Genomic DNA, 24,903 nt, shown 5'->3' with positions numbered 1-24,903 from the left:
GTTACATCCTTTATTGAAGATTTTCTTTAAGACACACAATGAGTAGATATACCTTGCCAATCACTGGACTGAGCACTGCATACATATTATCTCATTTAGCATTTGTAACAGAAAACTATGAGGCAGACATTGTTATTATTAGTTCCATTAAAAACTAAGGAACCTAAGGCTACAATAGGTTAAAAAATGTAGCGCTGGTACTGAAACCCTGTCAGTATATGTGATCACCCAAGGAGAGTACATGGATTTAAAATAAAGGGACAGATACTAGAAACTTGACCATAATCCCCAGTCTTATTCCACTAAATTTTGTGTTCACTTATTCATCACTAATTCACAAAGGATTTCTTTAAAATGAGAGATGATACATGTATAGTAATTATATTTTCTGATCTAAAAACGAGGACGTGTGGTATAAAAAGTTTTTTTAAAATCCATTTATTTACATTAAAAGTTTTACACAGGCATAACATATTTAGGTAATGCCGTTAGCAATTTATTATATATTATTATATAATTAACATTTATTGAAAAATGTTACATAAAATCAGTGCTGTCCCTATAAAAACTTAAAACATATGGTCTCTATTAGGTGTAGTGCCATGAAGAAATCTGTGAGGAACATGAGTCAGATTCTCTCAGGATTTAAATTACTCTGTAGTTGTAAAACGTGCACCTTTAGCAGATGTATTCACTCTTTCTTGTCTACAGTACCTCAGGGTACTATTTAATGGTGTTAAATAGAGCTCAAGGAAGGTGACTGCATTTTAATGCAGCTTCCAGCACGTTCACATAAATGTATATTCGTGTGTGCCTTTGTGCATGTGTCTGTGCACTCATGCATGTGTGTGGGGGTGACTTAGATCAGAAGTAGGGAAATGTTTTACTTAGAGATTTAAAATACTTAATTTCATTACATTTCTGTGCTTCTGGCAATAGAGAATTTAAACATAGTATAGGGGACTGTTAATCAACAATAATTTTAATTAACAGAGATTCTGGCTCATTTTGCTGGCTTTTAAGGCCCATTTTTAAGATTGTATCGTGTGCCAATGTATACCCTGATCTATTGCAAGTTATGCTTTCAGTGAGTTTTTTTTTTAACTCCATTTATATATACTTTCTTTTTTGAATTTTAATTTTAGGTTTAGGGGTACACGTGAAGGTGTGTTACATAGATAAACGTGTCACGGGAGTTAGTTGTACATATTATTACATCACCCAGGTATTAAACTCTGTACCCAATAGTTATCTTTTCTGCTCCTCTCCCTCCTTCCACCCTTCCTTCCAAGTAGATTCCAATGTCTACTGCTTCCTTCTCTATGTTCATAAATTTTTATCATTGAACTCCCACTTAAGAGAGAACATGCAGCATTTGGTTTTCTGTTCCTGTGTTAAGTTTGCTAAGGATGATAGCCTCCAGCTCCATCCATGTTCCACAAAAGAAACGACTTCATTCTTTTATGGCTGTATAATATTCCATGGTGTATATGTACCACATTTTCTTTATCTAGTCTGTCATTGATGGGCATTTAGGTTGATTTCATGTCTTTGCTATTGTGAACAGTGCTGCAATGAACATTTGTGTACATGTATCTTTATGGTAGAATGCTTTACATTCCTCTGGCTACACACCTGGTAATCACATTGATGGGTTGAATGGTACTTCTGCTTTTAGCTCTTTGGGGAATCGGCCCACTACTTTCCACAATGGTTTGAACTAATTTACACTCCTACCACAGTGTATAAGTGTTCCCTTTTCTCCACAACCTCAACAGCGTCTGTTATTTTTTGACTTTTTAATATAGCTATTCTGACTGGTGTGAGATGGTATCTCTTTTAATTTAAGTTTCCTATAGATGCTGGACATTAGACCTTTGTCAGATAGATAGTTTGCAAATATTTTCTCCCATTCTGTAGGCTGTTTACTCTGTTGATAGTTTATTTCACTGTGCAGAAGCTTCAAAGTTTAATTATACCCCATTTGCCAATTTTTGCTTTTGTTGCAATTGGTCTTTGTGTCTTTGAATGGTATTTCTGTCTTTATGTCTTTGGTAGGCTTTTGCTTGGTTATGTGGCTCCCCTATGTTTCCTCACAGTTGAAGCTCTGTTCCCTCTCAGTGCTCTGAAAGTGTGGGTTCCTCTCCCTAAGCCCTCTTGAGTGCTGGCTGTAGTTTGTGACTTGGCACTCCAATGCTGAGCACTGCAGCTCTGGGGCAGTCTTAGTGTTTATGTTATTTTCCCAGCTTAGAGGCAGCAGAGAAAGAAATCCTAGTAGGGGTTGTGGCCAAGAGTCCTTCACTTGATTCCTAGAGGCTTCAATCCATAGCGATGCAGGTCAGCAATCACTCAGTGCAGTCAGCCCAAGATGGAGGGTTGTGCTATGGCCCCAAGTCAGGCATTCCCTTTCTGGTGATGAGCCATGGAGGGTGTGTGGGGCCTATGGGAGATGGACTGGCCTCCTCTCCTTGGGTCAACTTCAGCTTGTTGAAGGGGTGGATAAGGCACTTAGGGTCTTTGCTCCTTCATTAGTCCAAGGGTGACAAGGGCAGTTCCACTGTAGAGGCAGTGGCCAAGCGGCTGTCAGTTGCCCCTGGGGCCTCTGTCCAGAGAGTTACTGATTTGGTACTGGCTCAGTAGCTTTGGCGGGGGGTGACTGGAGGCCTAGGCCTGGAGGACCTGCCCAGTGAGGAGATATGGGAACGGGCACCCACGTAACAGTCTAGCCACTTTTCCATAGTGCTGCTGTGGTATGCTTGGGGCCTGTTCCAGTCCCTAGTCACCTTGGATTTTCCAGAACCTGGAGGTGGTCACCAGTGAAGCCTGCAAAATAGCAAAGATGGCAGTCTGTCCTTCCCTGTGGGAGCTTTGTCCCAGGGAGACACGGACCTGTTGCTAGACCAAAAGCACCTGTAGGAAGTGGCTGGAGACCCCAGTTGAGAGGTCCCACACAGTGAGGAGGAATGGGAAAGGGACCCACTTAAAAAAGCAGTCTGGCTACATTTCGGTAGAGCAGCGTTGCTGTGCTAGGGGTCCACTTCAGCCCCCTGTCACCTCACACACTTTGAAGGACAAAGGCTGGAATAGCTAAGTCACTCAAAGAGCAAAGAGCTGTGAAGGCCAAAGGCTGGAATGGCTAAGTCATCCAAACAGCAAAGATGGCATCCCAACTCTCTCTCTGGGAGACCATCCCAGGGAGAATTCAGATCTCTGTCAGCTGGAGAGCTCTGCTGGGGAAGGCCAGAGACCCCAGGTGGGAGATCCTGCCCAGTGAGGTGGATCAGGACCAGGTACCTGCTTAAAGCAGCAGTCTGGCCACATTTTGATAGAGCAGCTGTGCTGTGCTGGAGGATCCCTTCTGTCCCAGGTCAGCTCAGACTCTCCAAAGCCTGAAGGCTGGAATGGCTAAGGTACCTGAACAGCAAAGATGGTGGCCCGCCCCTTTACCCTGGAGCTCCTTCTTAGTGAGGTGCAATGCCACCACTGGTAGCTGGCTGGAATTTCAAGCCAGTGGGTCTTGTGTAGTGCCGTGGAAGTGGGGCTTGTGGGCTGTTGCTGCTTAACCCCATGGATTCAGTCTTTTTCCTAGGAGTAGGTACAGGAGTGTAACTTTTCACTTTGCAAAGTTGCAGCTACTTTTGCTGGAAAGCCTGAGTATCTGTCTTCAAGGCCTCCAGGCATACCTGAGCAGCTGCTCTGCCAGGACTCCATGTAGCTCTGTCTGTCAGACTAAAGACTGAAGGCTCTGGCTGAGTGGGTTCACAAGGAGATCTCCTGACTTAACGGTTGCAAAGATCTGTGGGAGAAGTGTAGTTTCCCAGGGTCATTCATTCACTTACCACTTCCCTCAGTTGGGGAGGATCCCCTGGCTCCCTGTTGCTCCCAGGTGGGTTGTTGTCCTGTTTTGCTTTTCTTCATTCTCTGTGAGTCAAGTTGTTTCCTTGATTAATCCCAATGTGAGTACCTGGATGTTTCAGTTGAAGATGTTATATTTATCACTGCTTCTGTTCCTCTCCATGACAGCCACGCACACTAGCTGTTTCTAGTCAGCCATCTTGGCCACTCCTCCCATTTATATATACTTGCTATACATTTATGGCTTTTTTGTTCAATCCTGGGTGTGAAACTTTTCTTTTTGTTTCACAAGCCTATCTGGCATGCATTAAAGAACATTGAGAAAGTTAAAATTCACTTCACAGCTGATCCAGAAGAGCTCAAAGGGTTCTGTGAGTCACTATGTTTTTGGATAAGGCTATTATTTGGAGCAAAGACAGGAAAAGAAACAATTCGTTTCTAATTGTCTAGGAGTAATCCTAGAGTGAGGGTTGAAGACTAATTACCTCTTTGACATTCTTTTATTTCCTTGACTCACTTATCCCCTGTGAATATTCATTCACCAGATCTTAAATATCCAATGCTTAATTATCTTTAGTTCTGATCAAGAAGTGAGACTAAAGGAAATATGTATGTATTAAATCTTCAAACAAAAAAATAATCCAATTTCCTTTTAGAACATTTTCTTCTAACTTTGGACTAAAGCTGATAATAGAAGCCAAATTGATTAGTTTGAGTACCAAATTGTATTTCTTGTTCTTATTCTTCTTATGAGGGCACAAAGATAACAAAAGGCAGTTAGCCAGAAGGATGGAAAATTAAAGGATCCTGGATAGTAAACTGGTTCTGATTGAGAGCTCACTTTGCCTTATTTATTGCTCAGATTACTCCTCATCTGTGCTTGGCATTATCTTGGATATTTCAGGAGACCATTAAAGTATAGGGTCACAGCATTGAGATTACAGACTCGATAGGAGAAGAAACCAATGTTTTCCTTTTGGTCTTTAGCATAAAAATGCACTCATCACTGTTCAGTAGATATCATTCATTGATTCATTCAACAAAATTTATTGAATCCCTACTATATGCCTAAAATTATTCTATACATTGGTGAAACAGTGGTATCTCGATATTGAGTCTTGCCTCATAGTATTTACATTGAAGAAGGGAAAGAAGGCAGACAATAAACAAATAAGCAAGTAAATAAAATAATTTCAGATTGTGATAAATTCTATAAATAAAAATAAAACAGGGTGATGTAACAGTGACTTGGGAGTGGGCAACATTAAATGGAAAAGTTAAGGAAGACTTTGAAGAGACCCGATATTTGAATTGAGACTAAAGGCTGAGAAAAACCCTTCCATATAAAAAGAGAAATAACTTTCTAAGCAGAGAGAAGAACTAGTACAAAAATTCTTCCAAAAATAGACTTGATGTTTTCAAAGAAAGAAATTCAACATGGCTGAAATGTTGATAAGGTAGATGTGTCATGCTGGGCTTTGTAGGATACAGTAAGAGATCTGGTTTTGTTGTCAAGTCATACAGGATCACTGCCTCTATGGTACTAATTCTAAATGTTGTACAGAGAATGGTTTGGAAGGAGCCATGACTATAAGCAGGAAGAGTCCAGAATCTGATATAAGTCTAAGAAAGAGATGATGTCTAGAACTAGAGTGGTGACGATGGAGATAGAGAGAAGTGGGCTTCAAGGTCTATTTTATAAATAGAACAAACAAAACTTGCTGATTGGTTGGACATGGGGCATGAAGGAATGAGAGACATCAAGCATGACCATAAATATTTTGGTTTGAGTAACTGGATGGGGAAGGAACACGAGAGGTGGAGCAGGTTTGGGGCTGGTGGAGAGAAAGGATACAAAATTTTGGTTTTGACATGTTTAACTGGAGCTGCCTATCAGACCTCCAAGTGGAAATAGTGAATAGACAGTTGGATATGTGAATACAGATCTCAGGAGACAAGCATGGGCTGAAAAATATAAATTTGTTATCAGGATATGGTGCTATTTAAAGTCATGTTAATGGACTTACGGCCAGAGTATAGATTCAGAGGAAAAAAGAGCTTAGTAACAAGCCCTTAGATGCTTTAACATTTAGAGATCAGGTAGTGAAAGAGTAGCTGGGTTGGTGAGAGGAATTAGGGTAAATCAGAAATAGCAATAAGAGAAAAACCCAGAGAATGTGGTGGTATACCAGAAAAGAGAAAGAAGCAAGTATTTCAAGAAATACAGAAAGGTCTACTGTATTAAGTGCTACTGAGAGATCAAACCAGAGGAGGACAGAGCAATTACTATTAGATTCGGCAACATGGAGGTGGTTGATAACCTTGACAAAAGCACTTTCAGCAAAGAGGTGGGAACAGAAGCAAGCCTGAAATAAATTGAAAAGTGAAAGAGTGGTGAAGGAGTGTTGAAAATTAGGGTAGACAACTTTTTTTTGAGATGTTTTATAATGATAGGCAGCAGAAAAATGAGGCAGTGGCTAAGAGAAAATGTGGAATTAATGGTTTTTATGGAATTCACATCTATATGTTAATAGAAATGATCCAATAGAAAAGAAGAAAGTGTTAATATAGGACAAAATGAAAATTATTGCATGAGTAAAGTCCCTGGGGAGGCAAGAGGAGGAAGAATCCTGAGAACATTTGGAGGGGTTTGTCTTTTATACAAGCAGAGAAAGTTTATTCACAGCAGAGTGTATTAATACAGATGCAGATAGGTTGGTAAATTTGGTGGTGAGAAGACGAAATAGTTCTCTTCTGATTGTTTTTTATATTATTTGTGAAATAAGAAGTGAGGTTATCTGGGAATAAACAACATGGAGAAGTTGGAGGTTTGGAGAGAGAGAATATAGTGAAATATTTGTCTCAGAGAGTAGAAAAATTAATAGTTAGGGAATTGTAGGATAGGCTGAACAGTGATGTTGAACTTCAGGAAATTCTTTATCAGAAATTTTAAAGCCTTCAATTCATCTGAGAAGCCCAGATCTAGCCTTCCATTGTTCAGTGTACTCCTCGTTCTGAGCATTGCTTCCCTAGATAGAGTCTTTATTCTGTAACAATTGGAAAAACGTCATTGGCATTAGGGAGGAGAACAAACAGTGCAACTGCTTTGCCTGTTACTTCAAATACACGGGGCTCCTACTCAGGCTGTTCCACATAGATTAGATGTACCTTCATAACTTTCTGTGCACAATATTTTTGATCTTTGGAATGTTATCAGTGAGTCCCACAAACTTCTCTTCATTTAGTTACTTTCCCCAGCCTGCAGATGATGTTTTGCAATTTGATCATAAATTTAAATGGGAAATTTGCTCACTTTCCTACACTTATGTCTTAATGAGCCCCCCTACATTACTTCATACTTATACTTTGAAATTTGCAAGCTGAACCATGGCTTAATGGTGCATTGGACACATCTGCCCCAGATTCTCGTAGCATCCCCCTCACTGTGGCTGTGGAAAAATGGAATCCCTGATTGTACCTATACTATAACCAAAAGGGTGTGTCAAAGGTTTTTGAGATAAGACATGGAAGTTAAATTTCTTTTGATGAAGAAAGTGGAAGCTACATTTACTATGTTTCTAGAGAACACGGGGAGGCTCAGCTTTGGGTCCGCCAATTATGACTTCAAGGTAGGGTGACCAGGACACTCCCAGTATCTGCCTGTTATTATTATTTTTCTAAATTATACTTTAAGTTCTAGGGTACATGTGCACAACGTGCAGGTTTGATACATAGGTATACATGTGCCCTGTTGGTTTGCGGCACCCATCAACTCATCATTTACATTAGGTGTTTCTCCTAATGCTATCACTTCCCCAGCCTCCCACCCCCCAACAGGCCCCGGTGTGTGATGTTCCCCACCATGTGTCCAAGTGATCTCATTGTTCAATTTCCACCTATGAGTGAGAACATGCGGTGTTTGGTTTTCCGTCCTTGTGATAGTCTGCTCAGAATGATAGTTTCCAACTGCATCCATGTCGCTACAAAGGACATGAACTCATCCTTTTTTATGACTGCATAGTATTCCATGGTATATATGTGCCATATTTTCTTAATCCAGTCTATCACTGATGGACATTTGGGTTGGTTCCAAGTCTTTGCTATTGTGAATAGTGCTGCAATAAACATACGTGTGCATGTCTTCATAGGAGCATGATTTATAATCCTTTGGCTATATACCCAGTAATAGGATTGCTGGGCCAAACGGTAATTCTATTTTAGATCCTTGAGGAATCGCCACACTGTCTTCCACAATGGTTGAACTAATTTACACTCCCACCAACAATGTAAAAGCATTCTTATTTCTTCACATCCTGTCCAGCATGTTGTTTCCTGACTTGTTAATGATTGCCATTCTAACTGTCGTGAGATGGTATCTCATTGCGGTTTTGATTTGCATTTCTCTGATGACCAGTGATGATGAGCATCTTTTCATGTGTCTGTTGGCTGCATAGACATCTTCTTTTGAGAAGTGTCTGTTCATATCCTTTGCCAATTTTTGACGGGGTTGGTTTTTTCTTGTAAATTTGTTTGAGTTATTTGTAGCTTCTTGATATTAGCCCTCTGTCAGATGGGTAGATTGTAAAAATCTTTTCCCATTCTGTAGGTTGCCTGTTCACTCTGATGGTACTTTTTTTTGCTGTGCAGAAGCTCTTTAGTTTAATTAGATCCCATTTGTCAATTCTGGCTTTTGTTGCCATTGCTTTTGGTGTTTTAGTCATGAAGTCCTTGCCCATGCCTATGTCCTGAATGGTATTACCTAGGTTTTCCTCTAGGGTTTTTATGGTTTTAGGTCTAACATTTAAGTCTTTAATCCATCTTGAATTAATTTATGTATAAGATGTAAGGAAGGGATCCAATTTCAGCTTTCTACATATGGCTAGCCAGTTTTCCCACTACCATTTATTAAAATGGGAATCCTTTCCCCATTTCTTGTTTTTGTCAGGTTTGTCAAAGATCAGATGGTTGTAGATATGTGGTGTTATTTCTGAGGTCTCTATTCTGTTCCATTGGTCTATATGTATATTTTGGTACCAGTACCACGTTGTTTTGGTTACTGCAGCCTTTTAGTATAGTTTGAAGTCAGGTAGCATGATGCCTCCAGGTTTGTTATTTTGGCTTATGACTGTCTTGGCAATGCAGGCTCTTTTTTGGTTCCATATGAACTTTAAAGTAGCTCTATCCAATTATATGAAGAAAGTCATTGGTAGCTTAATGGGGATGGCATTGAATCTATAAATTACCTCGGGCAGTATGGCCATTTTCACGATATTGATTCTTGCTATCCATGACCATGGAATATTCTTCCATTTGTTTGTGTCTTCTTTTATTTCTTTGAGCAGTGGTTTGTAGTTCTCCTTGAAGAGGTCCTTCATATCCCTTGTAAGTTGGATTCCTAAGTATTTTATTCTCTTTGTAGCAATTGTGAATGGGAGTTCACTCATGATTTGGCTGTTTGTCTGTTCTTGGTGTATAGGAATGCTTGTGATTCTTGCACATTGATTTTGTATCCTGAGACTTTGCTGAAGTTGCTTATCAGCTTAAGGAGATTTTGGGCTGAGATGATGGGGTTTTCTAAATATACAATCATGTCATCTGAAAACAGGGACAATTTGACTTCCTCATTTCCTAATTGAATACCTTCATTTCTTCCTCTTGCCTGATTGCCCTGGCCAGAACTTCCAACACTATGTTGAATAGGAGTGGTGAGAGAGGGCATCCCTGTCTTGTGCCGGTTTGCAAAGGGAATGCTTCCAGTTTTTGCCCATTCAGTATGATATTGGCTGTGGGTTTATCATAAATGCCTCTTATTATTTTGAGATACGTCCCATCAGTAACTAGTTTACTGAGAGTTTTTAGCATGAAGGGCTGTTGAATTTTTTCAAAGGCCTTTTCTGCATCTATTGAGATAATCATGTGGTTTTTATCGTTGATTTTGTTTATGTGATGGATTTCGTTTACTGATTTGCATAATTTGAACCAGCCTTGCATACCAGGGATGAAGCTGACTTGATCATGGTGGATAAGCTTTTTGATGTGCTGCTGGATTCAGTTTGCCAGTATTTTATTGAGGATTTTCATATCGATGTTCATCAGGGATATTGGTCTAAAATTCTCTGTTTTTGTTGTGTCTCTGCCAGGCTTTGGTATCAGGATGATGCTGGCCTCATAAAAAGAGTTAGGGAGGATTCCCTCTTTTTCTGTTGACTGGAATAATTTCAGAAAGAATGTTACCAGCTCTTCTTTGTACCTCTGGTAGAATTCGGCTGTGAATCCATCTGGCTCTGGACTTTTTTTGGTTGGTAGGCTATTAATTATTGCCACAATTTCAGAGCCTATTATTGGTCTATTCAGACATTCAACTTCTTCCTGGTTTAGTTTTCGGAGGGTGTCTGTGTCCAGGAATTTATCCATTTCTTCTAGATTTTCTAGTTTATTTGTGTAGAGGTGTTTATAGTATTCTCTATGGTAGTTTATATTTCTGTGGGCTCAGTGGTGATATCCCCTTTATCGTTTTTTATTATGTCTATTTGATTCTTCTCTGTTTTGTTCTTTATTAGCTGCTAGTGGTCTATACACTTTGTCGATCCTTTCAAAAAACCAGCTTCTAGATTCATTGATTTTTTGAAGGTTTTTTTGTGTCTCTATCTCTTTCAGTTCTGCACTGATTTTAGTTATTTTTTGCCTTCTGCTAGCTTTTGAATGTGTTTGCTCTTGCTAGTTCTTTTAATTGTGATGTTAGGGTGTCGATTTTAGATCTTTCCTGCTTTCTCTTGAGGGCATTTAGTGCTATAAATTTCCCTCTACACACTTCTGCCTGTTATTTTAACGTAAACCTTAACAGCTGCCACTGCCACTCTCATAAGTGTTCTGGTTTGGACAAGAAATTATATATCACCCTACTTCCAGAGTTTGATATGGTCACTACTTTCAGAGAAACCTGCCTTCACTAACCAGCTGCTGTTTTTTTCTGAACCCTCATGTGCACATATGAGTGGGGTGCCACACTCTTATAGCCACTACCATCACCACTATTTCTGAGACCTGTTCTCAAAATAATCTCATCATTGCTGTTACTCTTTGGCCCTGCTATCTACTTTATAATTTTCTACTCTTTAAGTTTTGCTTCAAACAATTTTCTATATCTGCCTAGTTGGATCGAGGACTGGGTTTGAATTAATAAGTTTAAATTTGGTCCAAACTGGTAAAAAAAAAAAAAAAAAAAAAAAAAAAAAAAAAGAGGCACACAGGCATCCCTCTACATCCAGAGACCCTTACTGCTTCCAAAGGAATCCTCCCTAACACATCCACACTGCCAAAGCTAAAGAGTCTGTGTTTAGGGCCCCCAAATCCAAATTTTATATAGGCCTCTTTTCATCCCATCAGATATACTACTCTTTCTTGCCTGATAAGAGAAATAAGCCTAGACCAATGAAATTAAGTCCACTATGGAAGGAAAGGTGGCCCCTTTAAGAACATGGAATGGTCTGGAACCCTTGATTCTGCCCACTATGACAGCAGGAAGCAAAGGTCAGAGGGACTGGCCATAGGCACAAGTGAAGCTTTCTTGCCAGTCTTCGTTGAACTCACACTTCAAAAGTGATGGTTTTCTTTCTTTGTTTTTTCGTGATTTTCTGTCTTATTATAAAGAAGATCGCAGAAAAGAGGCAGAGAAGGAGAGATGAAAGACCAAAAAAGAGTATCTAAACAACAGAGGATGAACACTGGGTCTGTCTTATTTTTCCTGTTTCTATCAGTTTGTCTTTTCATATGATACTTAACCTCTATCTTACCCTCGATATTATTACCAATCTAAGAATCTCTACCCCTCAAAGGTGGTTGTGGGCATTAGACGAAAGTTAGGAGTAGTTCATGGTATATATTTCACAAACTATTTAATCTTTTTAAATCAAAGGGCAATGAATTATTTTATAGACTGCATCAAACTTCCTCATGTAAAAATAACTATCAAAGTGGCTACGCAAAAATACATTTGATTTCAAAATCACTCAATCAAAATGATCATGTCATAATATGTATATGCATAGACATACATACAATACATATTGTATATGTACATACTCTTAACTGGTGTGGCTACAATAGGTTCTGTGTAGATCTTGTTTTGATCCAATATTATATGCCCCATGTCTGTTTTAAATGCCAAATTCTTGCTTCAATGCCCATATTCCTGCAATTTAGTCTTATTTATGTACTTACTCAGAGTATGGTCTTTAAGTACCAAGTCTTTATCAGTTGATTTCTATGGATTAGCTTCCCTCCAAAACCCTTTAGAATATGTTGTGGCTGTTTGACATTGCAGGTCTCTGTATTCAACCTAAGTATTTGCTGCCTGAGTTATTTTTCTCTTCTGTGTTTCCTCTGGAGATATGTGTTTTTCAAACCATGACAATGGGAAGGGGGATTTAAATTTAACGCTTTTGGATGGAAAGATCACTTACTGCTTAGAGTGGTGGCTGAAATGTATCTTCAATTTGCACTTACTCTTCAGTGGGCCATTTGATATCCTTATATAGATAAATGATGATGGCAATGAAGATGATAGATAGATAGATAGATAGATAGATAGACAGATAAACAATAGACAGAAAGATAGAAATAGAAAGAGACTTGCTATATGGTAAATATAATATATAAACATTTCCCCTGTAGCAATTACCTTTGTTTATTTGTCATTTCCAAAGATTAGTCCTGGAACTATCTTGATATTTAAATATTAGAATGTAGAATTAATGTGAGCTATTATATATTATATTTTAAATTTCCCTAAAATCATGGCTATTTCTTCTCTTCCCTCAAAAAATCAATGTGCAGAATCTCTGGAACTCATCCCTTCAGAGGGTCCTTCCCAGAAGAACTATATCTCCACTACCTCGGTTCTCTGGAATAAATTACAAGTAAGTTATCTTAAAAGGGATGTTAAAGCATGTAAATACTAAAAAGAGAGAAAGCAGAATCTTATTTGGGAATAATTTTAGTAGATAGTTTTATGTATTTATCTTTTGGTAGAAGGTAGGGTTTCAGGGAATGGAACATAGACATAACAATATTTCTAACTGTGAATATCTACATAATTGTATTTATATTAGAGCAGAAGATTGCTTTTTTATAACATTTGTTATAATAAGCTAAGGACAAAATAATGTAGGCTATAGGATACACAAAATTTGAAAAACTAGAAATAAAAAATCAGTATATCAAAAATGTTTTTTCTCTAATAAAATTTATTGGAAAGTTTTATTCTAATAAATAATGTCCTTATCCAATAGGATCTACCCTGTTTGAATAAGATAAAGTCATAGTCATCTGACATAAAATAAAATAGCAATAGTAATATGCTAGAATCTCATGATTATCTACAGATGGTTAATCCACACACTTTGGCATCTAACTCAGCTAGATAAAGGCTATGGTCCTATTTTTCAAGGAACTCAATCTCGCTCTCTTTTTTTCCATCAAATGGCAAAATAACTGTGTTAAGATTAATCACTGGCAAATGTACTATCAAAAAACTATCAACATCGAAGGCAGAATATCTTAGATAATACCCACTCAAAGATATACTAGATGTTAAAACAGCTATTCTTCTACTAAATAAAATAGGACTTATTCATAGGTGCACCTAGCAGAACAATGGGAGTGGGGCTTCTTGAGGTCTTCAGAGCCCACCCTGCTTACCAGTGTGCCCAGGATGCAGGACATGGAGTCAAAGTAGATTATTTTGGGAATGGGAATATTTACTGAATGCCTGTACCACCATTGTGCCTTGGAGTTAAATAACTTATTTTTTTTTTTATTATACAGGCCCCCAGTTGTAAGTAAATTGCCTTGAGTCTCAGATAGGACTTTTAACTTTGGATTTCTGAGTCGATGCTGGAACAAGTTAAAGTTTTTGGGAACTATTGGGATAAAATTATTGTATTTTGCATGTGCGAAGGACATGATACTTGGGGGTTCAGGGGTAGAATGCTATAGTCTGGATATTTGACTCTTCCAAATCTCATGTTGAAATGTGATTCCCAGTTGTGGAGATGAAGCCTAGTGTGTCATGGTGGTGGATTCCTTATGAATGCCCCACCCTTGGTACCAACTTTCTGTCTTGGTCTGTTTTTGTTTTGCTATAAAGGAATACCTAAAGCTAGGTAATATTAAGAAAAGAGGTTTATTTGGCTCATGATTCTGCAGGCTAGATGACTGGGAGTCTGGCGAAAGCCTCAATCTGTCTCCACTAATGGCAGAAAATGAAGGGATGCTGGCATGTACATAAGTCACATGGTGAGAAAGGAAGCAAGAGCAGGGAGGTGACAGGCTCTTTTTAACAGCCAGTGGTCATGGGAATTAATGGACTGAGAACTCACTACTGAGAGAATGGCACTAAATCATTCATGAGGAATCTGCCCCCATGACCCAAACACTTCCCACTAGACCCCACCTCCCACGCTGGGGATCAAATTTCAACATGAGATTTGGAGGGGTCAGTTATCCAAACTATAGCACCAAGAGTCAGGAGTCTGAATGTGGCTTATCTGGGTCCTCCACTCAGGGTCCTTCAATGCTGTGATCAAGGTGTCAGGCAGACTGCATTGTCATCTGGAGTTTAGGTCCTCTCCCAAGCTCATGCATTTGTTGGGAGAATCCACTTCCTTGCAACTATAGAACTTCATTCTCTTTCCTACCCCTTTCCTTGCTAGCTGTCATCTAAAGGCCACTGTCAGTTCCTAGAGGCCACTTGCAGTTGCCACATGGCCGTCTGATAGACCCTCTCACAACATTGCAGTTTACCTCTTCAAGGCCAGCAGAATGGCTAGCTCCATTCTGCTAGGATGGAGTCCTAAATAACAATGTATTCAAGAGAGTAACTATTGTATTGATATTCCCTATCATTTTCTCCATATTGGCCAGAAGCAAGTCACAGGTTCTTCCTATGCTCCAGAGAAGGGGTTTCTGCAATCAATGTAGCTTATTGAGGGTATCATTCAATGTGTGTCCACATAATCAACAATTTACCCTTTAAAGAGGGCTAAAATTGAACAGCTCAGCTTTTTTCCTGGAAGACAAGGTGAACAGGGAAAAAATGGTGACCCTTAAAGGTTATAGAAAGCCTGGGACAGATAATCTTTTAAAACTGAATGAAACTAATAGAGGAATGTAACCTTTTCATTCATTCAACCAATTGGTTAAACCTACTGGTGCCTAGTATGTGCCAAGACCTGTGGTATTTAAACAATGATGAAAAACGTTATTGTCTTGACCTATGGAACTATATTACAGTGGAGGGAAACATACATTAAACAGGTCGATATGTATATAATTAAAAATTGTGATAAGTACTACAAAATAAAAGCTCAGAGGGCAGTGAGAGAGAATGACAAGGGTGATGCAATCACCTGTGGTGCAGTGTGTATCAGTATTACTCTTAATTATAGCCACCAAAAGAAAAGCAATAATGGTGCAAGTGGTGGATAAGAGACTCAAAAGAGAAGTGGGTCAGAGCAGTCAAAAAGTCAGTCAAAAAGTAGTGGTAGTAATTTCCAAGAAGTAGGGGCAGGATTGGAGGTAGAAGAGGCAAAATAAGACAAATAAGTGGTAGTAAGTAAGAGGCAAAATAAGACAAATAGGTGGTAGCAATTTCCAAGAAGTAGAGGCAGGATTGGAGGTGGAAGACGCAAAATAAGACAAAAAGTTGAAGTGACATGGATATTGGTAAGGGAAAGATAGTGCCCAAGACAAGAAAGAACGTGCCTAAAGTTCCTTAGGAAAAGCCATGGAAAAGGTTTATCTGTCTCTGCTAAGAAATTAAACTTTTCCCCAAGAAAGCTCTCACTGTACTTTTACTTCAAGGATACATGGTAACCAAGCTCAGCATTCTGTTAAAGCACATTGTTAAAGTTGCTCTCACTGAGTGTCCCAGTAATATGTTAGATATCAAATCCAAAACCCTATTTTAAGACTTCACCTTATCTGATCTCTCTATAGACATTTAATACTTAATGTTTCCTGAACACTTCCAGGGTAATACTCTCCTAGTGGTCTGCCTATCTCTCTGACTGTAATTCCCTAAACTCCTTCTGAAACACCTTCTAATCTCTAATCAGAGGCAGTGCCTGCCACAAAGTGGTGGACAACAAATACATATATTTTAAGTTTTCGAACCATTCTTGTATGAATGGAGAACACAGCCAGTATAATGTTTTTCAGTAAACATAAAAAATCTCACCATTCTCCTAAGCAAACTAATGCGGGAATATAAAAACAAATACCGCAAGTTCTCACTTATAAGTGGGAGGTAAACAATGAGAACACATGGACACAAGGAGGAGAACAACAGACATTGGGGATCGCTTTAGAGTGGAGAGTAGGAGAAGAGAGAAGATAAAAACCCCCCACCAATTGGGTACAGTGCTTATTACCTGGGTGACAAAATAATCTGTACACCATACTACTGTAACGCACAGTTTACCTATACAACAAACCTTCACATATAACCCTGAACTTAAAATTAAACTTAAAAAAATAAAATCTTGCATTCAGTAAAAAAAAAAAAAAATCTTAAAGGCCTACAGTATTCATATTTTCTCAGATCTGTTTTAAAATGACATTTTTAAATGTTCATGGACATGTTTCCTTATGGTCCTTGGAAAAGTGAATTTATGAATGGAGATTTTTAATTGTCAAAAAGTAACATGTTATGCTGGGGAAATTAAGTTTTAGCATGAACCTCTATCATAAAACAATTCTATGCCAAGACGAAACTCTGGTTATGTGACATAAATAATGTTATGATAACATATGTTGTGAAAACAATTAGTCATGTATTTTAAAATGTGTGCATATGATCATACAAAAAAGACAAATGGAATATTTCATAAATGCAACAAATTTAATTTTGTGTTAATACAGTACTAACATTCATAATTGTGCAATACTAGAGTGTGGAACTTGGTACTATAGTATGATAAAAAAATAAATATTTGCTTTTCTTACGTAAATTTTCTCCTGTAACGTTTGCTTTTTACTTTAGTATGGAAACTGGATTGCCCAATATCTAAACCAGTATGAAGGAACTATTTTACAAGTATTTAATGGTTATTTAAAAGCAGCCAGAAATTATTTTACTAAAATAAGATATTTTCATGTGTTGTTTTAAATCACTACAGATTTCTGAGAGTGATTAAATAGATTTCTAAAATAACTAAACATAAGCATATCTGAATGAGAATAAAAATTGTATTAAATGTCATTTAATTACATTTGATATTTTTCACTTATTTGCAGAGTTTTTCTACACCAGGAGTTCCAAAGTCAAGCTACATTCAAAGAGAGAAACAACACACTGGATACTCACGTTATGAAGAGTCAGACATTCCTTATAGGATAGAACATGTGCAATTGAAATCTAACTATTAAGTTTTCTGTGGAAAAAACATATATGTGTACTATATGGCCATCTGATCATTTTAAAAGCATACTCAGAATACTTTAAGAAAACATCATGAGTATGAATTATCTATGCTCTAAACACTTTACTTCTCTTTCTGCGTTTATGCCATCACTTCTTATCTCTTTATACCTTGAACTTTTTCTTTCCCCCTCTCTCACTCTATGACTCCTGAACAAAACTTTCATTTCCAATATCCAACTTCATTAACTAAGCAGGGATGGCAAATGTTTATTATCACCAAAATGCAGCATAACACTTGCATACTGGTTTATGACATACATCTTTATAAAGTGTTCAGTGAAATGAATAAATGATTGATTGCAAATTGGTCAAAGAGAATACTGAGTACTTTATTAGTTACTGGCTAAAGCTAATGAGTTACACAAAAGCATCATATCTAAATAAGGAATTTTATTTGAAATATGTAATTTCATTAGGAATAAATTCCATAAAATAAACTAAGAATTGCTAAATGATTTCTGTAAACTGATTGGAGCTGTAGAATGATCCCATGACCTGGGCCCCTGACTCCTTCTTTCCTTTCTTCCTTCATTCCTTCTTCTCTTCCTTTATCCCTCCTTTATTTAAAGGGTACCCAGAGAGGAGCAAGACGGTGGAGTAGAAGCCTCCACCAATCACTGCACATTACCCCCAGCAAGGACACCAATTTAACAACTATCTACACAGATAAAAACAACCATATAAGAACCAAAATTCAGGTGAGCCCTCATAGTACCTGGTTTTAACTCCACATTACTGAAAGAAATACTAAAGAGATAGAAAAAAAAAAAAAAAAAACAAAACCCACCTTGAATCACTGACACTACCTCTCCCTAACTCCCCAGCAGCAGTGTGGAGTGGAGCATCTCTGGGCATTGGGGAAGGGACAGCACAACAATTGTGAGGCATCAAATTCAGTGCTGTCCTGTTACAGCAGAAAGGAAAACAGAATAAAACTCAGATGACACCCACCCACAGAGGGAGCATTTAAACCAGTCCTAGGCAGAGGGGAATCTTGGATCCCAATGGGTGGAACTTGAGTTCGTGCAGACCTTGTCACCCAGGGCCAAAGTGCTCTGGATTTCTAAGCAAACTTGATAGGCAGTCTAGGCCACGGGAACTACAACTCTTAAGTCCTAGTGCTGAACTGGGTCCAGAACAGTGGTCTGAGGGTGCATGTGACCCACTGAGGTATCAGTGGGAGCAGCTAAGGGAGTGCTGGCATCACCCCTCCCCTAAACTCTCGGCTGTACAGCTTTTGGCTCCAAAAGAGACCCCTTTCTTCCTCTTGAGGTGAAGAGAGGGAAGAATGTGGAGGACTTTGTCTTGCATTTTGGATACCAGCTCAGCCACAGCAGGATAGGGCACCGGTCAGAGTCATGAGGACCCTGTTCCAGGCCTTAGCTTCCAGGCAGCACTTCTAGACACACCCTGGGCCAGAAGGGAACCTGCTGCCTTGAAGGAAAGAACATAGTCCTGACAGCATTCATCACCTACTAACTGAAGAACCCTTTGGCCCTGAATAACCAGTAGCAATACCCAGGTACTACATCAAGGGCCTTGAGTGAGATGCTAAGACTTGCTGGCTTCAGGTAAGACTACCATACTGCCAGCTGTGGTGGATACAGGGTGAAACTCTTTCTGCTTAAGAAAATCAGAGGGAATGTTGAGGGGACTTTATCTTGCACCTTGGGTATCACATGGCCACAGTGGGGTAGAGCATCAAGTGGGTCTCTCTGATTCTAGGACTGACTCTTGGATATCATCTCTGTACCTGCCTTGGGCCAGAATATTTCTACCCACTATCCTGAAGGGTGAGTCCAAGGCCAGGCGGCATTCATCATATGCTCACTGAAGAGCCCTGGGACCTTAGGACCCAGGGTCTCACTTGCAATAGTCTGGCAGTACTCCCTATGGTCTGTGGTGGTGGCGGCTATAGAGTGAGGCCCCTCTGCCTTTGGAAAGGGAATGGAAGAGTTAGAGGGATTGCATCTTGTGGTATGATTGCCAGTTCAGTTGTAGTACAATAGAACACCAAGCAGACTTCTAAGTTTTTGACCCTAGGGTCTGACTCCTGATGGTACTTTTGGACCCACCTGGAGCCTGGCGGTTCTTGCTGCCCTGAACGGAAGGAGACAGGACTGGGTGGCTTTGCCACCTGCTGATTGCAGAGCCCCTTGAAAAAACATAGGCAGTAGCCAGGGAGTAATGATAGCAGGTCTTGGGGGAGATGCAGTGCTGTACTGGCTTCAGGTCTGAACCCAGAGCAGTCAGAGTGGTGGTGGCCACAGGGGTGCTTGCATCACTCCACTCCCACCTTTGGGTGGCTCAGAACATAGAGAGGGAGACACTCTGTACGTTTGGGAGAAAGTAAGGGAAGCGTACAAGATTCTCTGCCTGGTAATCCAGAAAATTCTCCTGGATCTTCTCCAAGACTAATAAGGCAGTATCTAGGAGTGCGCAAGAACCACTGAGCTTGGTTGGGGTGCTCTCTGAAGCAGATACAGCTTAGTTCACAACACCCAAGTCCTTTGTGGAAAAGGTGGGAACATGTATTTACTCCCTAAACTTTTGGAGAATGAACCAAATGGACCAAATGGACCACTCTCATTCCTGAATCACTCATTCTCTCTATTTCTCCCTGTCTCTTAATTTCCACACTTTCTCACTATATCTAGTCTTCCAGCACCTCTTTTCCTTTTTATCTCTTCCCTTCCTGGCAAACTTTCTGAGTACAGTCTTTCTTATGAAGAGCCCTAGAGTAATGATCAAGTCTTAAGACTCCTATGGGGTTTTGCAAATTTCCCAGGCCTGGAGTGTTGAATGTAGCATTTGCTTAGTCTATGGATGGAGACGTGGGTAGAAAATATAGAGGACTTCTAGTCTAGGCTGAAATGGAGCTAGTTCTTCTTTACAATATCTAAATTTGAACACATTTCTTCACCAAAATTAATATATTGTCCTTCTGTGTTAAAACAAACAAACAAACAAACAAACAAACAAACAAACAAAAAAACTCTCCTGGATCTAAGATGCATCACAAAGTGTCCTACACTAATCTGTCAACTATTGGTCCTGTTCTTCAGCCATCTCTCCTTAATTCCCTGGTGTGGAAAAGGGGAAATTAAGAAAAGAAAAAAAAAAGAAAAAGAAATTGTTAAGTGCTCACCAGTCACTGTCCCTTCTACTTCCTAATAGATCTCAAATATGTCCCTCTTCCTACCATTATCTCTATTCATTCTGACACTATCATCGTCTGAAACACCACCATCTTTTCCCTGGACAGTTGTAACTGACACCCAATTGGTCTCCCATATATTACAATTGCCTCAGTCCAATCCTTTTGCCACAGTACAGCTAGGGTAATATTTTAATATACACACCTAGTCTTGTTATATGTCTCCTTAAACCTCTTCAAGAGTTTCCAATTACCTTAGAATAAAATTTCAAGTTCTCACCATGGATCACAAGGCACTCTAAGACCCCAAGATATCAGGTCTCTGTCACTCTGTCTTTCTGTCTCTTTCTATCTAGATTTACATCTATATCTACATCTACATCATGTATGTGTTTGCGTGTTACTGTGTAATATTTATAAGAATACTTACTATGATGTAAGTACAAAATACTTTATATGCAATCTTACGCCATCCTCCCATCACTATGAGGTAGGTACTATTATTTTTCCCATGTACAAATGAGGAAATCGAGGCTTTAAGTAGTTTATTAACTTGTGCAAACCCACATAATTAGTGTCAGAGCCCAGGATTTAAACACAATCAGCCTGATTCAAAACTATGTAACTAGGAACAGTATATTTTTTCCAATTTCTTCACTTACCACTCTCCATCTTGCTATGTGCTCTAGTCATACTTGACTTTCAGTTTCTCTTTTAGGGCCTTCCTACATGTTGTTCTCTCTGCCTGGATAACCTGATCAGAAATAAGTCCTTGGAATTCAGACATTTCTATGGAAGATGTGGCTATATCAGAGAAAAAACCTCTAAGTTAGGCTTAGAGATTTTTAACCATGAAAGAGTTCCTGGTTGGTTGAAAGTTTTCTGTGAATGTCACATAGTCCAGAATAGAAACAAGCTTCCAGTTGTTGAAAGATTCCTTTATTCATACTGAGAATCATGTAGGGCCAGACCCTGGGTGGTAGGACTTCTGTAGGTGTTTAATACAACACAAGACCAGGCTCTAACTGACTCTTATCAGTCTAAGCAGGAATAGACATTGAGTGTTCAGAGTCTTAGCCTCTTGATGCTGAGGCTGGCCTAAGAACAGGGTCTGGGTGGTTAGAGATTTTGTTTGTATGCACTGAAAACTTCATAAATTGTGAAGAGGCTGCTATTGTAAGTGCTAGAGTCAGAGTAGGAGAAGACTGAGGATGGTCAAAGGCGTAGTTATATATAGGAGATAATCTAGCACAGTGGTTAACAACTTAAACAACTCTGTAGTGAGCCTGCTGCATTGAAATTCCAGATTCCACACTTCCTAGCTGTGGGACATTGGTCAAGTGACTTATCCTTTATCTCTGTTTCATCTTCTCTAAAGTGAGAATAACAGTATGTACTCCATAGGGCTGTCATAAGGATTAAATAAGACATGTAAAGCACTTGAAACAGTGCCCAGCAAATACTGATTAGTCAAGAAATCATAACTATTATCTCTTATAGCCTAGTACAGGAACAGGCTAAAGTGGACAAAGGTTTCTTCTGTAGGTGCTCTCTGCACTCCAAGAAACAAATCTCATGTTGAACTTATAGTCTATGTTTGAATATACCTTTCTTATCTGACTTTTCCAAACTTTGCCCTACATATATATATATATAATATATTATATATATATATATATATATTTGAAATATATATATTTAGAGAGAGAGAGAGAGAGAATTTATTCTTTCCAATCCTGTCTACGCCTCTGATGTACACCACCTGGACTGCCTGATCTAACCACCTAATTACAATCAGGTCTGTTTGTTGATTCCTACATCTATCTCATAGTGACAATGGTAATTTTGATTTTAATTGCTTCCTGCTAAGCTCAAAGATGTTTGGTTTGCCTTTCTGACACTGCCAAGCAACAATCAAAAGTCTTTATATCCTTTGCTTCTTACAAGTAGAGGAGAGTGACAAAAGGTAGTAGCAAAGATGACAATATGCTAAGATGGTAGGTATTCCCATAAATAGGTTCTTCTCCACCAGGAGACAATCTTTTTACTGAACTCTTAAAAATGAAATATTCCACTTGGCTTTACTCTTCTAACTAGAAGTCACTAGCAGCTAAAATTGTGAGTTTATACACAATAACTTTTCTTTTAGAATGGCCTTGATATAGCTACAATATTATAGTCTTGTATACAAAGTTGTTCAAGCTGTTTTCTGAAGGAACATTCATCCCTCTGAGATTTTTAACAGTTTCAGAGGAATTTTCCCTCTTTCTTCTACTGCTAAGCTTTTAGTTTAATAGATGTTTTCAGCATATTGTATATTTAGTTATGACTGGCCTAGTATTGGTGTCCAAAGTTTGTGCTTTTATATCATCTGGTTGGGATACTGTCACAGTAAGAATGTTTTGTTAGGAATTATCCCATTCCTTGATCACAAAGTTTTTGCTACTGAGACTTGTAATTTAGAGACTTGGTAGGATTGGGTAAGTGCCTGGCTGGGAATTTCATTAAACTGGAAAAGGATATGAGTATAGCAGAATTTTTTTTTCTCATATGACCTCAAAAAAGATGTTAAGGCCAAGAGAAGCCAGAAGATATGATAGGACCAAGAAGAAAGATGAGGTCAAGTTTTCAGTTTCTGTCTCTAAAGTGAAGGGGTTAGATTAGAAGACTTCTCGGTTCCCTTCCAGAAATGATATTGCATCATCCGAATCCTGGATGATGAGCCAAGATAAGAAGCCTAGGTCCAGAAAGTGGGTCAGATCTAGGTGGACAATTAGCAGAGACCAGAAACCAAGGCTTGCTGACTGGGAACAAAATCCTAGACCAAAGTCAAGGCCACAAAAGGTTGCTATGTAATTATGGGATCTGTGTGATAGGCATAGGGATCAGCAGCAAGAGAGAAGGCTGGTACTGTGCCAAACTCCTTTACATGTAGGAGCTTTCCACAGGTTTCCTGCCCAGAGTAACTCACAATAGTTTTCAACATGTGTGCAAGGCTTGAATCTATAGGACAAAAATAGGAGTGACTATTTGAAGTAATGGACTAGGGGAGCAGGGAAAAAGTACTTCTACATAATGACCATCAGAGCAATTATTTTTGTCAGGAGTTGAGGAAGAGATCAAAAGGAACACTCCTAGTTCTGGTAAGTGGCAAAGGAAGACCTTGAATTCAGATCTGACTCTAATGTCAGTGCTCTTAACTATTGTATTAGTTACCTGAGGCTGCCATAACAAATTACCACAAATTGGGTTACACAAAACAGTAGCTATTTATTCTCTCACGGTTCTGGAGGCCAGAAGTTTTAAATCAAGGTGTCAGCAGGGTCATGCGCCCTCCAGAGGCTGTAGGGGAAAATCCATTCCTTACCTCTTCCAGCTTCTGATGGCTTTGGTATTACTGGCTTATAGCCACATCACTGTGATCTCTGCCTCCCTTTTCACGTCACCTTCTCCTCTAGGTCTCCTCTTCTGCCTGTATCTTAACAGATAAGCAAGATCTTTATTTAACTTAATGACATATGTTGTCACATAAGTAATGTTCACAGATCCCAGGAATGAGAGCATGGACATATCTTTTTGAGAATCACCATTCAGCCTACTATAATTCCTATGATGAAATTTTTTTCTATTCAGCTTCTTTCATTCTCAGACATTGGCATTTTAGCAGGCACTGTTAATTTCATAACAAATATCCCTTTAATCTTTGCTAACAGAATCCAAATTTTGCTTGAAATATCTAAGCTTGTTCCTTTTTTACAGCCTCCATTGCCACTAGTTCTGGTCAATGAGATTGAAGGGGAAGTGTGATAGTGAGAGGATTTCAGGAAAGTTTTTGCTTTCCTGATAAGACGAGATGGACTTACCCTTTAAGTCCCTGGTCCTTCCACTATATTCAGCAATTCCACTCCTGAGTATATATCAAAAAAAAAAAAAAAAGAGGAAAACTTACATTCACACAAAAAACTGCACTGTATATAAATAGAAGATTTCTTTGTAATGGCCAAAAACTGGAAAGAAGCCACTTTTCCTTCAACTAGTGAATGGATAAACAAACCATGATACATCCATACAATGTAACACTGCTCAGCAATAAAAGAATGAGCTAAACATACATGCAACAACCTGAATGGATCCCCAAGGATTATGCTAAGTGAAAAAAAGACAATCCCCAAAGGTTCCATACTGTAACTCCATTTTTATAATACTTTGAAATGACTCAATTTTAGACAAAGAGGACAGATTAGTGGTTGTCAGAGATTGAATTAGGGAGGTGGGAGAAAAGTAGGTGTGGTTACAAAAGGACAACAAAATGGATCCTTGTAGTGATGAAATTGTTCTGTATCTTGACTGTGGTAGTGGATACATGAACTTACACATATAACATTTTATAGAACAAATACACACACAC

At 38.8% G+C, this 24,903-nt stretch overlaps 2 long non-coding RNA genes across 2 annotated transcripts in view; one reads left to right on the top strand and one right to left on the bottom strand.

Annotated features, from left to right (window-relative positions):
* LOC117096268 overlaps positions 1–24,903 on the bottom strand; it is a 58,294-nt gene that overhangs the window by 8,136 nt on the left and 25,255 nt on the right. The window contains exons 2-3 of the long non-coding RNA XR_004442421.1: positions 23,863–23,973; positions 3,840–3,964 (exon numbers count right to left, since the gene is read on the bottom strand). This is a non-coding gene — a long non-coding RNA (uncharacterized LOC117096268). The remainder of the gene's footprint in view (positions 1–3,839; positions 3,965–23,862; positions 23,974–24,903) is intronic.
* Positions 11,394–17,379, top strand: LOC117096265. The gene is made up of 3 exons (XR_004442419.1): positions 11,394–11,583; positions 12,691–12,773; positions 17,152–17,379. It is a non-coding gene; the product is annotated as an uncharacterized LOC117096265 (long non-coding RNA).

This window comes from Trachypithecus francoisi, unplaced genomic scaffold, assembly GCF_009764315.1.
Source record: "Trachypithecus francoisi isolate TF-2019V2 unplaced genomic scaffold, Tfra_2.0 Contig01451, whole genome shotgun sequence".
Lineage (NCBI taxonomy): Eukaryota > Metazoa > Chordata > Mammalia > Primates > Cercopithecidae > Trachypithecus > Trachypithecus francoisi.
This window is presented reverse-complemented; position numbering and strand designations above follow the sequence as displayed.